The sequence below is a fragment of the Hypanus sabinus genome, chromosome 21, assembly GCF_030144855.1.
Source record: "Hypanus sabinus isolate sHypSab1 chromosome 21, sHypSab1.hap1, whole genome shotgun sequence".
NCBI classification, from domain to species: Eukaryota; Metazoa; Chordata; class Chondrichthyes; order Myliobatiformes; family Dasyatidae; genus Hypanus; species Hypanus sabinus.
Genome location: NC_082726.1, coordinates 14,919,173 through 14,937,861, shown reverse-complemented (window position 1 = coordinate 14,937,861; position 18,689 = coordinate 14,919,173). Strand labels below are relative to the sequence as shown.

Here is an 18,689-nt window from a genome sequence, read left to right as displayed (position 1 = left end):
AGGAATTCGTAGGTATGGTCAATTTCTACCGCCGCTTCCTCCCTTCAGCTGCCCGGATCATGCGCCCCCTGTTCGCCCTGATGTCAAGTCTGAGCAAGGACATTACCTGGGACGAGGAGTCCGCCGCCACTTTCGTTCAAACGAAGGAAGCTTTGATGGACGCCACAATGCTAGTACATCCCAGAATGGACGCCCCTACCGCCCTCACAGTGGACGCATCAAACACGGCAGTCCGTGGGGTGCTGGAGCAACTCATCGCAGGTCGCTGGCAACCCCTGGCGTTTTTCAGCAAACACCTGCGACCACCCGAGCTCAAATACAGTGCTTTCGACCGGGAACTGTTGGCGCCCTACCTGGCAATCCGGCATTTCAGGTACTTCCTAGAAGGTCGGCCCTTCACTGCGTTCACGGACCACAAACCGATTACCTTAGCGTTTACGAAAGCGTCCGACCCCTGGTTGTTCCGCCAGCAACGCCACCTGTCCTACATCTCTGAATACACAACGGATGTCCGGCACGTCGCGGGTAAGGACAATGTCGTGGCGGATGCGCTCTCTCGCCCTACCGTTCATGCCCTTTCCCAAGGGGTAGACTTTGAGGCACTGGCAGAGGCGCAGCAGGCGGATGAGGAGATTCCGAATTACAGAACCGCAGTCTCCGGTTTGCAGCTCCAGGACCTCCCCGTGGGCCCAGGTGAGAGGACCCTACTCTGTGACGTCGCCACCGGCCAGCCCCGTCCAGTCATCCCAACAGCATGGCGGTGCCGCGTTTTCGACTCCATTCATAACTTGGCGCATCCCTCCATCCGGACAACTGTCCGGATGGTTTCCAACAGGTTCGTTTGGCACGGACTCCGCAAACAGGTCAGTGAATGGGCCAAAACGTGCATGCACTGCCAGACGGCCAAGGTGCAGCGGCACACCAAAGCCCCACCGCAGCAGTTCCATCCCGCCCACCGGCGTTTCGACCACATTCATGTGGATATTGTGGGCCCTCTGCCAGTGTCGCGCGGAGCACGGCACCTCCTGACTATCGTGGACCGGTTCACAAGATGGCCAGAGGCGGTCCCGCTCACCGACACCACCTCCGAATCTTGCGCCCGAGCCCTGATCGCCACCTGGATATCTCGCTTTGGTGTACCAGCCCACATTACCTCCAGCCTGTGGTCAGCTATGGCCAGCCTTTTGGGGACTCAGCTGCACCACACAACTGCCTACCACCCACAGTCGAACGGGCTAGTGGAGCGTTTCCACCGTCACCTGAAGTCGGCCCTCATGGCCCGCCTGCGAGGAGCCAACTGGGTGGACGAGCTTCCCTGGGTCCTACTCGGCATCCGCACAGCGTCCAAGGACGACCTGCACGCCTCTTCGGCCGAGTTGGTATACGGCGCGCCCCTGGTTGTCCCCGGGGAGTTCCTACCAGCCCCAAGGGGGCAAGAGGAAGAACCCGCAGCAGTCCTGGGCAGACTACGCGAGAAGCTCGGTAACCTGGCCCCCATACCCACTTCCCAGCACGGGCGGCACCCGACCTGCGTACCCAAAGACCTACAGAACTGTAAGTTTGTGTTTGTACGAAGGGGCGGGCATCGGCCGCCGCTGCAGTGGCCATACAAGGGGCCGTTTATGGTGCTCCGGAACAATGGGTCCACTTTCGTGCTGGACGTTGGGGGGAAAGAGGAGGTTTTCACGGTGGACCGCCTCAAACCGGCCCATGTGGACCTGGCGCAACTGGCTGAGTTTCCGGCGCCTCGGCGCAGAGGCCGACCTCCCAAGCAGGTTCTGGCCCAGACTGTGGACATTGGGGGGTGTATCGCCGGTTCTGGGGGGGGGGGGTTATGTGGCGACCCATTTCCTTTTGCATCCGAACCGGCTCACAATTAGATAGCCTACGGGGGTTTGCGAGCACAGAGCTTTGGAGCCTCTGCGCCATGGGGGGCCGGTTGAGGGAGGCTTAAAAGTGAGGCTGAAGTTTTCGAATAAAGTTTTTTCCTTCTTCTGCAGTTACCGACTCCGTGTCGTAATTTTAGCGCTGCGTGTAGCACACCGCTACAGTAATACCTTATTCTTCAGTTCGACATTTTCCTACACTATATTCCATCTGCCCATTTTCCCAATCTGTCCAGGTCCTCACTAGACAAGCTGCTTGGGAAAATGTTGGAGTCCATTACTAAGGATTGGGTTTTGGGGTACTTGGAGACACTTGATAAAGTAGGCTGAAGTCAGCATGGTTTCCTTCAGGGGAAATCTTTCCCGACAAACCCGTTTGAATTCTTAAAGGAAATAACAGGCAGGATGGACAAAGGAGAGTCAGTGAACGTTGTTTATTTGGATTTTCAGAAGGGCTTTGACAAAGTGCTGCATATCAGGCTGCTTAACGAGATGAGAGCCCATGGTATTACAGGAAAGATGTTATGTATAGACAGAAGATTGGCTGACTGGCAGAAAGCAGAGTCAGAATAAATGGGGCCTATTCTTGTTGGCTGCCGAGGTCAGTTTTGGGGCCACTTTTTGCATTATATGTCAATGATTTGGATGACAGAATTGATGCCCTTATGGCCAAGTTTGCAGACGATACCAAGGTAGGTGGAGGGACAGGTTGTGTTGAGGAATAGGGAGTCTGCAGAAGGACTTGGACAGATTAGGAAAATGGGCAAGGAACTGGCAGATGGAATATTGTGTAGGGAAATGTATGGTCATACACTTGGGTAAAAGGAATAAAGGTGTAAATTATTTTCTAAGCAGGGAGAAAATTCTAAACTCTGAGTTGCAATGGGAGCCCTTCGGCAAGATTCCCTAAATGTTAACATACAGCTTGAGTCAGTGGTGAGGAAGCCAAATGCAATGTTAGCATTCACTTCGAGAGGACTGGGATATAAGAGCAAGGGTGTGATGACGAGGCTTAATAAGGCACTGGTTAAACCGCATTTGGAGGACTGTGAGCGGTTTTGGGCCCCTTATCTCAGGAAAGTTGTGCTGTATTGAAGAGGGTCCAGAGGAAGTTCAAATCAATGATTCCCGAAATAAAAGGGTTAATGTATGAGGAATGTTTGATGGCTCTGGGTTTGTAGTTGCAGGAGTTTAGAAGAATGAGTGGGGATCCCATTGAAGCTGATCAAATATCGAAAGACCTAGACAGAGTGAATGTAGAGAAGATATTTCGTATAGTGGGCTAGTCTGGGACCAAAGGACGTCGCCTCAGAATAGAGGGATGTCCATTTAGAACAGAAATCAGACATAATGGAATGGCAGAGCAGACTTAATGGACCAAGTGGCCTAACTTTGCCCCTGTGTTTATAGTTGTATCCCCTTAGGGCAAAAGGTTTGAACGGGGCAGAACTTGTTAGGTGTGTCCGGGAGGGATTTCTGACTCAGTATGTAGATAGGCCAACCAAAGGACAGGCCATACTAAATCTACAGCTAGGCAATGAACCAGCTCAGGTGCCAGATCTCTCGGTGGGTGAGCATTTCGGTGACAGTGACCACAATTCCCTTTTACCATAGCCTTGGGCAGGGGTAGGAGCAAACAGTATGGGAAAGTATTTCATTGGGGGAGAGGGAACTCTGATGCTATTAGGCAGGTACTTGGGAGCAGAAAATGGGAACCGATGCATTCAAGGAAATGCACAAGAGAAATTTAAAGTTTGTTTAGGGAAGGAAGGATTAACTAGTTTAAAGGGTCAGCACAGCATTAAGGTCCGAAGGACTGTAACACTCAGTGTTCTAAGTTCTATGATGCTTTTCACTGTACCTTGTTATATGAGACAATAATAAACCAATACCAGCTGCACTTCCAATCCTGATTCCAAGAGGTGTGGCACTTCTCAGTTAGTTTGACTTTAGGCTGAAAGCTCACCCCAGTGCGGGTGTGTGAGAGGAAATCAGAGCGAGAATGGGGAAATGATGAGCAAATAGGCAGCAGGGAAGTAGAGTCACGGAGTAAGAGCATTGCAACAGGCTCTTCAGCCCACTATGTCTATCGCTGCTAACCCACCTGCCTACATTAATTCCATCTCCCCAGCGCCCCATTTATTGATGCATGAGTCCAGATGCTCCTTAAGTGTTATTTCTGTTCCTGCCTTCATCTCCCCCTCTGGCAGGTTATTCCAGATACCAACAGCTCTGTTTGAAAAGTTTACCCCTCCAACCCCTCTCCCCTCTCTTCTTAAACATGTTCTCTTGTTTCAAATGCTCCTAACATGGAAACAGACTCCTATCTACTCTACCTGGGCATTTCAATTTACATCCCTCTATCATGTCACCTTCTCAGTCTCCTTTGTTCAAGGGAAAACACCCCAACCTACCTTATGTCTTCTTAAACTCAAATTCAAGCCACAACCTCGTTTTCTGTAGCCTCTTTTTCCTCATCACATCCTTCCTGTAGTGTGATGCACACAATACTCCCTATGAGGTCTATGCAGCATTTTATACCCCTGCTGCATGTTAATCCAGTGTCTTGGTTGATAAACAAGCCTCTTTCAGTGAATTCCACAGATTCACCACCTTCTAGCTAAAGAAATCCCTCCTTATCACTGTTCTGAATGGATGTCCCTCTCTCCTAAGGCTGTACCCTCTGGTCTTAGAATCTCCCACCACAGGAAACATCCTCTCCACACCCACTCTATCTAGGCCTTTCAACGCTTAATAGGTCTTATTGAGATCTGCCCTCATTCTTCTAACCTATACTGAGTAAAGGCCCAGAGCAGTGTCCCCTCTAATTTGTAATGACTAGTGTGTGCAGAAATCTTGTGCTGTGCAATTTTTTGCCCAGTGACAACGTGTGCACCCTGAATTTTTTGATATAGAGGTATTCATTTTAATAGCTAGCAAAGCACTGTTAATAAGAACTTTGAACTCCTCTGGGTTTGATCATTTTCGCTCTCAGTCATCTGCACTCTCACAAAACATACGTCGCAGGCCTGCAGCGGGTAATGAAGGATTTTCTCATCAGAGTTTTCGCACGTTGTCCATTTGTGATTTGCTTGTTGAATGACGCTTTAAAAAGTCAAGTTTCCACATATCACTCCACTTCGTCCCACTTGCAAATTTTCCAGCAACTTTTGCATCGTGACAATACACGTAGGTAACATCTGTTTCTGTATTGTACATAAATATTTCCCGTAGCTGTACGTTCCTGACCTCGTGAGCTTTCTGTGTAGCAGTCTCTACTGTTTCATTAAATGAGACAGCAGTTCTTTTGCGTTTCACCTCCTTTGATTCTTTGGAATTTGACACAGTGAATCAATAATTCCTTCAATAAGCCAGTTCTAAAATCTGCAGATAAATGGTCGCCAACTTCATGTTGTTAACTTTGCTGCATCAGAAACCAGAAAAGGAAATGTGATTGTGTACAGTCGTGAAATATACTTAACATGCCAACCAGGTAGAGGGTGACAACCTTCTGTGCACAGTTTCAATTCCTTTGAGCAGTAGTAGCAAAAGATGAGGGTGCGCTCATATGTGCACACCTTAGAGGGAACTTTGTCCCAGAGCCATGAATCGTTTCTCATAAAATACCCCTTCAATTCCCAGAATCATTCACATGAACCTCCTCTGAACCCTCTGCAATGTCAGCACATCCTTTCTTAAATAAGGGAGACAAAACTGCTCACAATACTCCAAGCGAGGCCTCACCAGTGCCCTATAAAGCCCCAGCATTACATCCTTGCTTTCATATCCTAGTCCTCTCAAAATGAATGCTAACACTGCATTTGCCTTCCTTGTCAGCTGCAAGTTAAACTTTAGTGAATCCTGCACAAGGACTCCCCAGGGGTCACAGGGGACATGTGCAAACTGCACACGGACAGCACCTGCAGTCAGGATTGAACCTGGCTCTCTGGAGCTGTGATGCCCTGCCACTACCCCCTGCACCATTAACTGCAGCAGTGAGGTAAGAGGATAAACTGACATCAAGCGGGGCAAGTGTTCCTCACTTCAGGGATAGAATCATTAACAATACAAGAAGATCTGCAGATGCTGGATATACAGAGCAGCACACACACAGTGCTGGAGGAACTCAGCAGGTCAGGCAGCATCTATGGAAAAGAGTACAGGTGACGTTTCAGGCTGAGCATCCTCTTCAGGACTGGAGAGGAGGGGGGGGGGGAGGTCAGCGTAGGAAGGTGGAGGGAGGGGAGGAAGAAGTACCAGGTGGCTGGTGATAGATGAAACCGGGAGAGGGAGAAGCAGTTGAAGTAAAGAGCTGGGAAGTTGATTGATGAAAGAGTTAAAAGGACTGGAGTTCAGGGGAATCTGATAGGAGAGGATAGAAGACCATGGAAGAAAGGGAAGAGGGAGGAGCACCAGAGGGAGGTGATGGGCAGGTAAGGAGATAAGGTGAGAGAGGGAAACAGGAAAGGGGAATGGTGAAGGAGTGGGCTGGGCAATTACTGGAATTTTGAGAAATCAATGTTCATGCCATTAGGTTGGAGTCTACCTAGACTGAACATAAGGTGCTGGTCCTCCAAACTGAAAGTGTCTTCATCGCGGCAGTAGAGGAGGCCATTGACGATATGTCAGAATGGGAATGGCAGACCGAGTATAGATTCTCGGTGAAGTGGTCTCCCAATCTACATCAGTCTAACCAATACACAGGAGGCCACACCGGGAGCTCTGGATACAGTAGGTGACCCCAACAGACTCAAAGGTGAAGTGTCACCTCACCTGGAAGGACTATCTGGGCCCCTGAATGGTAGTGAGGGAGGAGGTGTAGGGGCAGGTGTAGCACTTGTTCTGCTTACAAGTACCAGGAAGCAGATCAGTGGAGAGGGACAAGTGGACAAGGGAGTCACGTAGGGAGTGATCCCTGCGGAAAGCAGAAAGTGGGGGGTGGGGGGTGGAATGTGCTTGGTGGTGGGATTCAGTTGGAGATAGCAGAAGTTATGGAAAATTATGTGCTGGACATGGAAGCTGGTGGATGGTAGGTGAGGACTAGAGATCCCTATCCCTGGTGGGATGGTGGGAGGATGGAGTGGGGACAATGGAAAATGGAAGAGATGCGGATGAGAGCAGCACTGATGCTGGAGGAGATGAAGACCTGTCTTTAAAGAAGGTGAAGATCTCATTAGTTCTGGAATAAAAATCCTCACCTTGAGTGCAGTTGCGGTGGAGATTGAAGAACTGAGAAAAGGGGATGGTATTCTTACAAGTGACAAGTTGGAAAGAGGTAGTCCAGGTAGCTGTGAGAATGAGTAGGTTTGTAAAAGCTATCAGTGGATATACTGTCTCCAGAGATGGAGACAGGGAGATCAAGAAAGAGGAGGGAGGTGTCGGAAATGGACCAGGTACACTTGAGGACAGGGTGGAAGTTGGAGGCAAAGTTGATGAAGTCAACGAGCTCAGCATGGGTGCAGGAAGAATTACTAATAGGATGTCCTCCTTCTTCAAAGAAAGGGGCTTCCCTTCCTCCAGCATCAATGCTCCCCTCACTTCCATCTCGCACACGTCTGCCCTCACCCCGTGGTCCTGCCACCACATCAGGGATAGGTTCCTCTTGGCCCTACCTGCCACCCCACTAGCCTCCATGTCCAAAACATAATTCTCCCTAACTTCCACCATCTCCAACGAGATCCCACCACCAAGCACATCTTCTGTTAACTCCCCCCCCCACTTCACAATTTCCACAGGGATCACTCCCTATGTGACTCCCTCGTCCACTCGTCCCTCCCTAATGATCCCCCTCCTGGTACCTATCTTTGCAAACAGAACACGTGCCGCCCTGCCTCTACACCTGCTCCCTCACTGCTATCCAAGGCCCCAAACTGTCCTTTCAGGTGGGGCAACACTTCAGCTGTGAGCCTACTGGGGTCATATACTGTGTCCAGTGCTCCCAATGCGGCCTCCTGTGTATCGGTGAGACCTGAAGTAGATTGGGAGACTGCTTCGTCTGTCAGAGAAAGTGAGATCTCCCCAAGGCCACCCATTTCAGTACCACTTCCCATTCCCATTCTGACATGTCAGTCCATGGCCCCTTCTACTGCCACGATGAGGCCACTCTCAGGCTGGAGGAACAACACCTCGTATTCCATCTAGGTAGCCTCCAACCTGATGCCATGAACATTGATTTCTCAAACTTCCAATATTTGTCCCCCTTTGTCTCCCTCACCATTCCCCCACTCCTGTTTCCCTCTCCCACCTCATCTCCTTTCCTGCCCATCACCTCCCTCTGGTGCTCCTCCCCTCCCCTTTCTTCCATGGCCTTCTGTCTTCTCCAATCACATTCCCCCTCCTCCAGCCTTTCATCCCTTTCACCAATCAACTTGCCAGCTCTTTACTTCAACCCCTCCCCATCTCCCGGTTTCACCCATCACCTGCTACCTTGTCTACTTCCACTCCTCCCGCCCCCACCTTCTTACTCTTTCTCCCCTTCCTCTCCGGTCCTGAAGACGAACTTCGGCCAAAACATCAGCTGTTTTCTCCTTCCATTGATGCTGCCCGGCATAATAACAGTAAATCGCAGGAAGTGCAGTGCCTGTTTATCTTGGCACACTCCGTGGGTGCCCTGGGTGCAGCAGGAGCTGCATAAGTTTCTCCCAAATTAATATCCGAGTACTTCTTGAAGGCCAGTGCTTTACCTCAAACAAACCACATCTTGCAAACAAGGTTACTGCAGTACTTCATTCAAATGGCTGCTTTTCAGGGTCTGGGCTGCACCAGCCATGTAGCAGTTACTCAAGTGTGTCAGTTAATAAAGACCACAGCGCGAGGCAATTAGAAGCTCCTGAAGCTGTACATCACAGCTAATGAATGCAAGGTCACTGAGGTAGAGATACTGTGAGTTCAATGCCCAGCACACCTCCTACAAAAACACAATTTAACACTGACCTCAGGTTAGACTGCACCGTTCGGCCATTGCTTTTGTCTCCTGCTTTGGTTAACCTAATACCAGCCTAATGTCTTTAGGAAATGAAAAGCAGCTCCATCAAAGTGTGTGAACTGTCTTAGGCAAGCATATACAACCATGGTGCCCAAGACGTTTGCACAGTACTGGCATAGTTTTTATGTATTACACTGTACTGCTGCCACAAAAAAATAACAGATTTCATCAGATGTGAGTGATGATAAACCTGATTCTGATATGGGTCTCCATTGAAGACTGGGAGTGGGAAGGGGGCAGGGAGAGCTGAATCACGCTTGGGGAAGGGAGAGGGAGGTGAGTGGAAAGCACCAGGAGGCTTTCTGTAATGATCTATAAACCAATTGTTTGGAATGAAATGACCCTGCCCAGTGTCTCAGGGCCGGGTGTGTCTGCACCCCCACCACCCCCCCAGCCCTTCCCCTGGCATTCCCTCTCTGCCACCTGTCCCACACCCATCGTGTGGCTCTCCACACTCACCAGTCCTATCGTCCCTTGCTCCCACCAGATTTACAAACTGACTCTCCGCTCCACATTCAGCAATCCAGGACTGGACCAAGGTTTTAGGGACCCTAGCTATATATACGTGCCTAAGAAGTGTGCACTGTAGAGTACGTGAACTGTCCTTTCTAAAGAGCTGCCATCGTAGGCTTCAGCCTTTTGTCCCTGTCTGGGTTCAGCAAAGACATGACAGTGAGACAGAGGCTCTGACACACTGCTCCGGCAAAGGAATTCATTACATCAAAACTCCACAATGCTTTTCATGAAAATTCTGCTACTTGTGAGTGTAGCATCCTCTCCAATTTTTCCAGGTTCCCAGCCGACTCAAGAACAAGTCAAATTGAAGAGCAAAGTGTCAGCAAGTATTTGGGGTGGGAGTGAGTCATCGGTCACCATGTCTATGTTCCGTTTTGTGTCACCTTTTACTTCGGAAGTTATTTTTTAAAATCAAAATCTGTGTGTAACATAAAAAGCAGCAATTTGTAAAAGGGGCATACCAGTGCTGCCTTCTGCTAGGACTATTGGCTGATGATCCGGTGCAGACCCAGCACTCAGACCGAGAGCCACAGACTTTCCAACTGCTCCCACCAGGTACTTCAGCTTTTGGAAAATCATGATCCAATCCAAACTCTTTGCTTTGTTCAACTTCATCTACATGGAAGCAGGAAAAAGCGACAGAGTCACAGAGTCGAATTACAGCCTACTATGAATGAGCCAGCCTTCTCTTCTCTGTCTTAACTGCTCCCATGTTCCAGCTCTTTGCTGCTTTCTGTGCCCTGTGTTTCGAGTAGTGTGAGGACCAATGCCTCCACCACCCTTCAGGCAACGTATTCCACATTCCAGCCATCCACTGGGTGAAAGTGTTCTTCCTTAAATCTCCTCTATATTATTTATTGCCTTACCTTAAACCTCCGATGTTCTGTTATAGACACAAGCGAAAAACTTTCTTACTATCTATGTAATTGATGCCATACTTTCATTTTCTGAACCAGGTCTCTCGTCAGCCTCCTCTTCTCCAGGGATCGCAAACTCAGCTCATCACTGAAACACTCCATCCCAGGCAACATCCTGAGGAATCTCCTCTCCACCCTCTCCAGTGCAGTCATATCCTTCCTCTGGTGTGCTGGCTGCACCACTCCAGTCACGGACTGCGCTGACAGATGACAGAACGCAGGCGCGGAGGAACAGACTCCCACCTAGAGACAGAAGCACAAATTTACTCATCGGAATTCCAACAGAAAATCGTAGCTCGACCAAGCGACACCACGAGATGAATCATTCATGAAGCACAAGAACCCTATGACAGGCACCGATCAGGAGTCCACCTTAGATAACCACAGTACGTGGAAAATCCATACCAGTCAAAATAAACTTGACAAGATCAAACATGAAAAACAGGAGCTTAGATAAGACAGTAATTAACAAATACGGGTGCACAGGTCTGCAGGGCTCGTGACAATTCTAGCTGTGACCTAAGAAATGATTTATAAAATTGTACCATAGCCTTCTCTCACACTATAAGGGATAGCAGCAGAATTAGTCCATTTGGCCCATCGAGTCTCATCCACCACTCCATCATGGCTGGTTTACTATCCCTCTCAACCCCATTCTCCCGTCTTCTCCCTGCAACCTTTGACCCCCTTACTAATCGAGAAACTTTCAACCTCTGTTTTAAAGATACCCAAAGAACTGGCCTCCACAGCCATCTGTGGCAATGAATTCCACAGATTCATCACCTCTGCTCCTGTTCTAAAGTGACATCCTTCTTTTCTGAGGCTATCCCTTCTAGTCCTCTCTGTGTTCACTCTGTCTAGGCCTCCCTGCCCTTATATCTTATGCCCCAGCTACTGAATGCAAGCATTCTAAATGAAATGAAGTATCTTTATTGTCATTGCATAGTACAATTTGTCATGCACCAATACAGCGAAAATGATAAGATTCTTAATCTTATCTACTTCTGCAGGTGCCCCAGGGGTCCTGAGAATTGCACACCACAGTCTGTCTGTTGATCTGTACCTTTGTGCGTCCTGCTGTTCATTGCAATAATCCTGACCTTATTAGTTTTCACACCACCAATACCTCACACCTCTGCAGCCAGAAACGGCACCCCTCTCTATCAATGCCACCAATCTCTGTGTCATCGACAGCAGTTCTATTTCTGCCTCCTACGTTGACATTCAGGCCGTTACCAAACGTAACAGGACCAATCGCCTCCAACGTCTTCCAGTCATCCACCGAGGCCTCTCACCAAGACAGGTTTGGATTTGATTTTCCAGCTTGTTCTGGATGCCGTAGACACCAATGTGTCTTCGATCTGGGACTTTGTCCAAGGCCCTACTGAAGTCTGTAACCGCATTAACCATAGTCCAAAGTAAATTTATTATCAAAGTACATGCTATTAGCATATTTTGTGGGCATTCACAGTAAATACAAGGAAACACAACAGAATCAATGAAGAACTGCACACAAGGACAGACAACAGCCGATGTGTAAAATGTAAAAAATAACGTGTATACAAACAGAGGGAAAATAATAACAATAATAAATAAATAAGTGATAAATATTGAGTAAGTAATCAGCTACTTGAAGACTCCTTGAAGGAGAGTGCACAGATTGTGGAATCAGTTCAGTGTTGGGGTAAGGGAAGTTATCCACACTGGTTGAGGGGTAATAACTGTGAGCGTGGGACCTGAGGCTCCTGTATCTCCTTCCTGGAGGTAGCAATGAGAAGACAGCATGGCCTGGTTGATGGGGTCCTTGATGCTGCTTTGCTGCAACAGTGCACTGTATAGATGCCTGAGAGCTTTACCGTGATGGACTGGCCATATCCATTGCTTTTTGAAGGCCTGTCTGTACAAAGGCACTGGCGTTTCCATACCAGGCCATGAAGCAACCAGTCGGTGTACTCTCAACCCTGCATCTATTGAAGATCATCAAAGTTTTAGATGTTGTGCTGAATCTTTGCAAGCTTCTCTGAAAGTAGGGGTGCTGCTGGGCTTTCTTTGTAATGGTAATGTTGGACCCAGGACAGGTCCTCTGAAATGATAAACACCAAGGGATTTAAAGTTGCTAACCCACTTCACCTTTAATCCCCCAGTGAGGCCTGGCTCATGGATGTCCGGTTTCCTCGTCCAAAAGTAAATAGTCAGCTCCATCTTGCTGACGTTGAGTGGGGGGCTATTGCTGTGGCACCACTTAGCCAGATTTTCACTCTCCTTCCTCTATTCTCATTCATCAATGACCATGATATCATCAGCAATCTTAAATATGGCATTGGAGCTGCGCTTAGCCTCACAGTCCCTTAAGTATAAGTGTAAAGTGAGATGAGCAGGGGGCTAAGCACACAGCCTTATGATGCACCTGTACTGGTGGAGATTATGGAGGAGATGTTGTTACCGATCCATACAAAATGCTGGAGACACTCAACAGGCCAGGCAGCATCTATGGCCTGAAGCGATTGAAGAGGCATTAGTAATGATCTTCCATCAACCACCAGACTCTGGAGTGGCTCTGGAGGACTGGAAAATTGCAAATGTTTCTCCACCCTTGGAATTTTTTGAGGAAATAACAAGTGGGATAAACAGGAGAATCGGCTGATGTCGTGTACTTGAATTTTCAGAAGGCCTTTGACAAGATGCCGCAAGATGAGGCTGATTAACAAGATAAGAGCCATGGTTTTACAGGAAAGATACTAGCATGGATAGAGGACTGGCTGATTGGCAGGAGGGAATAAAGGGAGTCTCTCTGGTTGTCTGCTGGTGACTAATGGTGTTCCACAGGGTTCCAGGTTTGGGACCAATTCTTTTCACATGATATGTCAGTAATTTGGATGATGGAATTGATGGGCAAATTTATAGGCGATATAAAGATAGGTGGAAGGACAAGTAGGTTTGAGGAAGTAGAGAGGCTACAGAAGGACAGGCCATATAGATGAAAGGGCAAAGTGTGGTGAACTACATATACCTGTTTGGACACGCCCCCCCCCCCCCCCCCGGCTGACTGCTCCTGTGGCTCCTCCCACAGACCCCGGTATAAAGGCGATTGGAGGCACTGCTTCTCCCTCAGTCTCCAGGATGTTGTGTGGTGGTCACTTGCTGCTGACAGTGCTTTCTTCAGCCAATAAAAGCCTATATCTTGCCTCACGTCTCCGAGAGTTATTGATGATGCATCACAAAGATAGAATAGTGTCGGGAAGTGCATAACCATATGTTTTTGTAGAAGAGATGAAAGGGTTGACAATTTTCTCAATGGAGAGAACATTCAAAAATCTGAGGTGCAAAGTCACTTGGGAGTCCTTGGCAGGATTTCCCAAAGGTTAATTTGCAGCAGGTTGAGTCTTTGGTGAGGAAGGCAAATGCAATGTCAGCATTCATTTCAAAAGCACTAGAATAAAAATCTAAGGATGTAATGTTGAGGCTTTATAAGGCACTGGTGAGTACTGTGAACATTTTTGGGCCTCTTATCTAAGAAAGGATGTGCTGACATTGGACAGGAAAATGATTCCAGGAATGAAAGTCTTGTCATATGAAGGGTGTTTGAAGGCTCTGGGCCTTTACTCACTGGTGTTTAGAAGAATGAGGAGGGACCTCATTGAAACCTATCGAATATTGAAAGGCCTCGATAGAATGGATGTGGAGAAGGTGTTTCCTATGGTGGGGGAGTCTAAGACTAGAGGACACAGCCTCGAAATTGAGTGACATCCTTTAAGAACTGAAATGAGGAGGACATTTCTTAACCAGAAATCTGTGGAATTTGTTGCCACAGGTGACCATGGGAGGTCAAGTCTTTGGGTATATTTAAGGCAGACTCTGATTAGTCAGGGCATGAAGGGATACAGGAAGAAGGCAAGAGATTGGGGCTGAGAAAGAAAATGGATCAGCCATGATGAAATGGCAGAACAGGCTTGATGGGCCAAATGGCCTAATTCTGCTCTTGTAGCTTACAGATTTATGGTCTAAAACTAACAATAGATCAGAAGTGAATGGCAAAGTCATTAAAATGGAATTGGACACTGGCTCAGCTGTTTCAGTCATCCCACAAAATAAATTTGAACAACATTTCAGCGATACTGAACTGAAGTCTACTGACATCTAACTGAGAACTTACACTGGAGAAAAGATAACTCGTGTGGGAATGACATTTGTAACAGTGAAATACAACAACAAACAAGCCACATTGGGCTTGTACGTGTTAAAACAGGAGGACCAGCATTGTGGGGTCGCGAGTGGCTGAGACAACGACTTGACTGGAAATCCACCCACAATTTGCATATCACACCCTATGCAAAGGAGTGAATACAACGTCACTTAAGAAAGTAGGGTAGGCTCAAAAAATTGCAGTAGGTTAGTCAGGTAGGATTTTCCTTTCAAGAAACCATGCTGGCTTTGGCCTATCTTGTCATGTGCCTCCAGGTACTCCACAATCTCATCCCTAACAATCGATTCCAACAACTTCCCAACCACTGATGTCAGGCTAACAGGTCTATAGTTCCCTTTCTGCCTCCTCCCACCCTTCTTAAATAGCGGAGTAACATTTGCAATGTTCCAGTCATCCGGTACAATGCCAGAATCTAGCAATTCTTCAAAGATCATTGTTAATGCCTCTACAATCTCTCCAGCTACTTCCTTCAGAACCCAAGGGTGCATTCCATCAGGTCCGGGAGATTTATCCAACCTCAGACCATTAAGCTTCCTGAGCACCTTATCAGTCGTAATTTTCACTGCACAAACCTCACTTCCCTGACACTCTTGAATGTCCAGTATACTGCAGATGTCTTCCACTGTGAAGACTGAAGCAAAATATGCATTCAGTTCCTCTGCCATCTCTGCGTCTCTCATTACAATATCTCCAGCATCATTTTCTATTGGTCCTGATATCTACCCTCAACTCCCTTTTACCCTTTATACACTTAAAAGAGTTTTTAGTATCTTTTTTGATATTAGTTGCTATCTTCCTTTCATAATTAATCTTTTTCTTCCTAATGACCTTCTTAATTTCCTTCTGCAAGTTTTTAAAAGCTTCCCAATCCTCTTTCTTCCCACTAGCTGTGACATCCTCTTTTGCTTTTACTTTGGCTCTGAATTCACTTGTCAACCACGGTAGTGTCCTTCTTCCAGTCAAAAATGTCTTCTTATTTGGAATATATGTGTCTTGCACTTCCCTCATTTTTCACAGAAACTCCAGCTATTGCTGCCCTACTGTCCTTCCTGCTAGTGTCCCTTTCCAGTCAACCTTGGCCAGTTCCCCTCTCCTGCCATTGTAATTTCCTTTATTCCACTGAAATACCGACACATTGGAATTTAGTTTCTCCTTCTCAAATTTCAAAGTGAACTTAATCATATTGTGATCAGTGTTGTATGAAAGGAGAGAAGGATAAGGATGGAAGGAGCCCTAGTGGCCTTACAACACACAAATGGTTAAGGCATTGCATTTTTAAAAAAAATATATTATAAAAAAGAAAAGAAAAAAAAATCATATTGTGATCAGTGTTCCCTAAGGGTTCCTTAAGCTTAAGCTCCCTTATCACCTCCGGACATTGCACAATACCCAATCCAACACGGCCGATCCCAACGTGGGCTCAACAACAAGCTGTTCTAAAAAGCCATCCCTTAGACAATCTACAATCTCTCTCTCTTGAGGTCCAGTACTGGCCTGGTTTTCCCAATCCACTTTCATGTTAAAGTCCTCATTGACATTGCCTTTCTGACACGCCTTTTCTATCTCCTGCTGTAATTTGTAATCCACATCCTGGCTGCTGTTTGGAGGCCTGTACACAGCTGCCATTAGGGTCCTTTTACCCTTGGCATTTCCTAACTCAACCCATAGACACTCTACACCTTTCAATCCTATGTCATCCCTTTCTAATGATTTAATATTATTTCTTATACCCTGGCCACACCACCCCCTCTGTCTACTAACCTATCTTTCCGATACACCGAATATCCTTGGACGTTCAGCTCCCCTTAGCAGCCATTGCTTAGCCAAGTTTCAGCGATGAACACAACATTGCCAACTTGTAGCTGAATTTCAAGATCGTCCATTTTCTCATGTTGCGTGCATTCAAATATAACACTTCCAGTTCAGTACTTGTTACTTTCTGAAGATCTTTCTGAAGACAGTATTAAAAAGATCAGAAGATTATGGACTTAGAACATAACGCAACAAGTGTGAATTCTGTAAACCAAAATCACTTTCTGTGGTCACACTATTGACGCAAGATGATTACACAAGTGTGCTGAGAAAATTCAAGCAGTGGTGCATGTCCAAAGGACGTGTCACAGTTGCAGTCCTTCTAGGATTTGTCAGTTACTGTAACAGGTTCCTACCTGTGCTGCACCGCTTGAGCCCATCACCACAGGTCGGGGAAGTAGTGTGAGGTGGCTTTCCAGAAGGCAAAGGAAACGGATGCGTCAGACACTGTATACACTCATTATGATCCACACGCCCAGGAGAAAGGTGTCCAGAGCTGTCAGAAAGACCTTCGACAGTCCCAGTATCAACTCCTGCAACCACCAGGGAGGCAGCTCCAGAACCCGAGATTGTTTCACTGTCACAGATCTGACAAACAGACATCCCCCTCGTCAGGAAAGACATTATCCCATGAGAGTAAGAAATCCTCCACAGTGATTCAATCTTTAGGCCTGAATGAAACATTTATAATTTAATATGCTTTTAAAGTAGTTGTATTATATAGTACATATTGTGTAAGTTGAGATGCGTTCTGTATTAAGGTGGAGTTTATAGCTAAGTAAGGAGGAGAGTTGTGTACTTAATATTGAGTTATATTGTAAATACATTGTTTGACTAAGATTATTTGTTTGTTTAAGTAAATGATTAATGGCTATATGTTAAAGTTAAAGACAGCTGTGGCAGGGTTTGAATGCCAAGCCTACAAAATTAAATCTTGTGACATAGGGGGCAGCAGAGCTTCGCTTCCAGATGAGCTGAATGCCTTCTATTCTTGCTTTATCACCAGAACAGGGAGGAACCATCACGCACCCCACGTCTCCCGATGTTCCTTTGGTCTCAGTATCCTTCGAGAGAGTGAATCCAAGGAAAGCATCTGGTCCGGACAGAGTACCTGGCTGAGTACTGAAGACCTGTGCCGGCCAGCTGACTGGTGTGTTCTCGGATATCTCCGACCTCTTGCTCCGGCAGTTTGTGGTACCCATCTGCTTCAAGCAGGCTTCAATCATTCCGGTACCTAAGAAGAGAGTGGTAACCTGTCTAAATGACTAACATCCAGTGACACTCACATCCACAGCAATGAAGTGTTTTGAGAGGTTGACAGTGAAGCAGATCAGCTCCTGTTTGAGTGGCGACTTGGATCTGCTCCAGTTCGCCCATTGGAACAACAGGTCTACAGCAGATGCCCTCTCCTTGGCTCTTCGCACAACCCTGGAACATCTGGACACCAAAGAAGCTCTTTATCAATTACAGCTTGGCATTTAACACTATCATCCCCTCAAAACTAATCAGTAAACTCCAAGGCCTTGGCCTCAGTACCTTCTTGTGCAACTGGATCCTTGACTTCCTCACTTGTTGACCCCAGTAAGTTCAGATTGTAAAAACATCTCCTCCATGATCTCCATCAGCACAGAAACACCACAGGGCTGTTTACTTAGCCCCTTGTTCTACTTGTTTTCCGCCTATGACTATACAGCTCCAACACCATTTATAAATTTGCTGATGACACCACTGTTGTGGGCCGTATCAAAGGTGGTGATGAATCAGCATACAGGAGGGAAACTGAAAACTTGGCTGAGTGGTGTAATAACAACATGAGCCAGTAATCATCAGAGGATCAATGGAGAAAGAGAGTCAGTAACTTTAAATTCCTGGTGTCACTATCTCAGAGGATATTGCAAAGAAAGCACGACAGTGCCACTACTTCCTCAGGAGTCTGTGGAAATCAGGCATTTCATCAAAGACCTTGGAAAACTTCCATAGATGTGTGGTGGAAGGTGTGCTGACTGGCTGCGTTATGGCCTGGTCTGTGAACACCAATGCCTTTGAGCAGAAAATCCTACAAAAGGTAGTGGATTCAGCCCAGTACATCATAGGTAAAACCCTCCCAACCATTGAGCATATCTACATGAAATGTTGCGGTAGAAAAGCAGTATCCATCATCAAAGACCCTCACAACTGAGGCCATGCTCCTTTCTCACTGCTGTCATCAGGCAGAAGGTACAAGAGCCTCAGGACTTGTACCACCAGGTTCAAGAACAGTTACTACCCCTCAACCATCAGGCTCTTGAACAAAAGGGGATAACTACACTCATTTAAGGACTCTTTTATGTTGTCACTTCAAACTTGTTAAATATTGCTATTTATTCACA

General features: G+C 47.0%; 1 pseudogene; it reads left to right on the top strand.

Annotated features, from left to right (window-relative positions):
* Window positions 1–15,700: 15,700 nt before the first annotated feature.
* Window positions 15,701–15,801, top strand: LOC132379285 (U6atac minor spliceosomal RNA; annotated as a pseudogene).
* The last annotated feature ends 2,888 nt before the right edge of the window (window positions 15,802–18,689 follow it).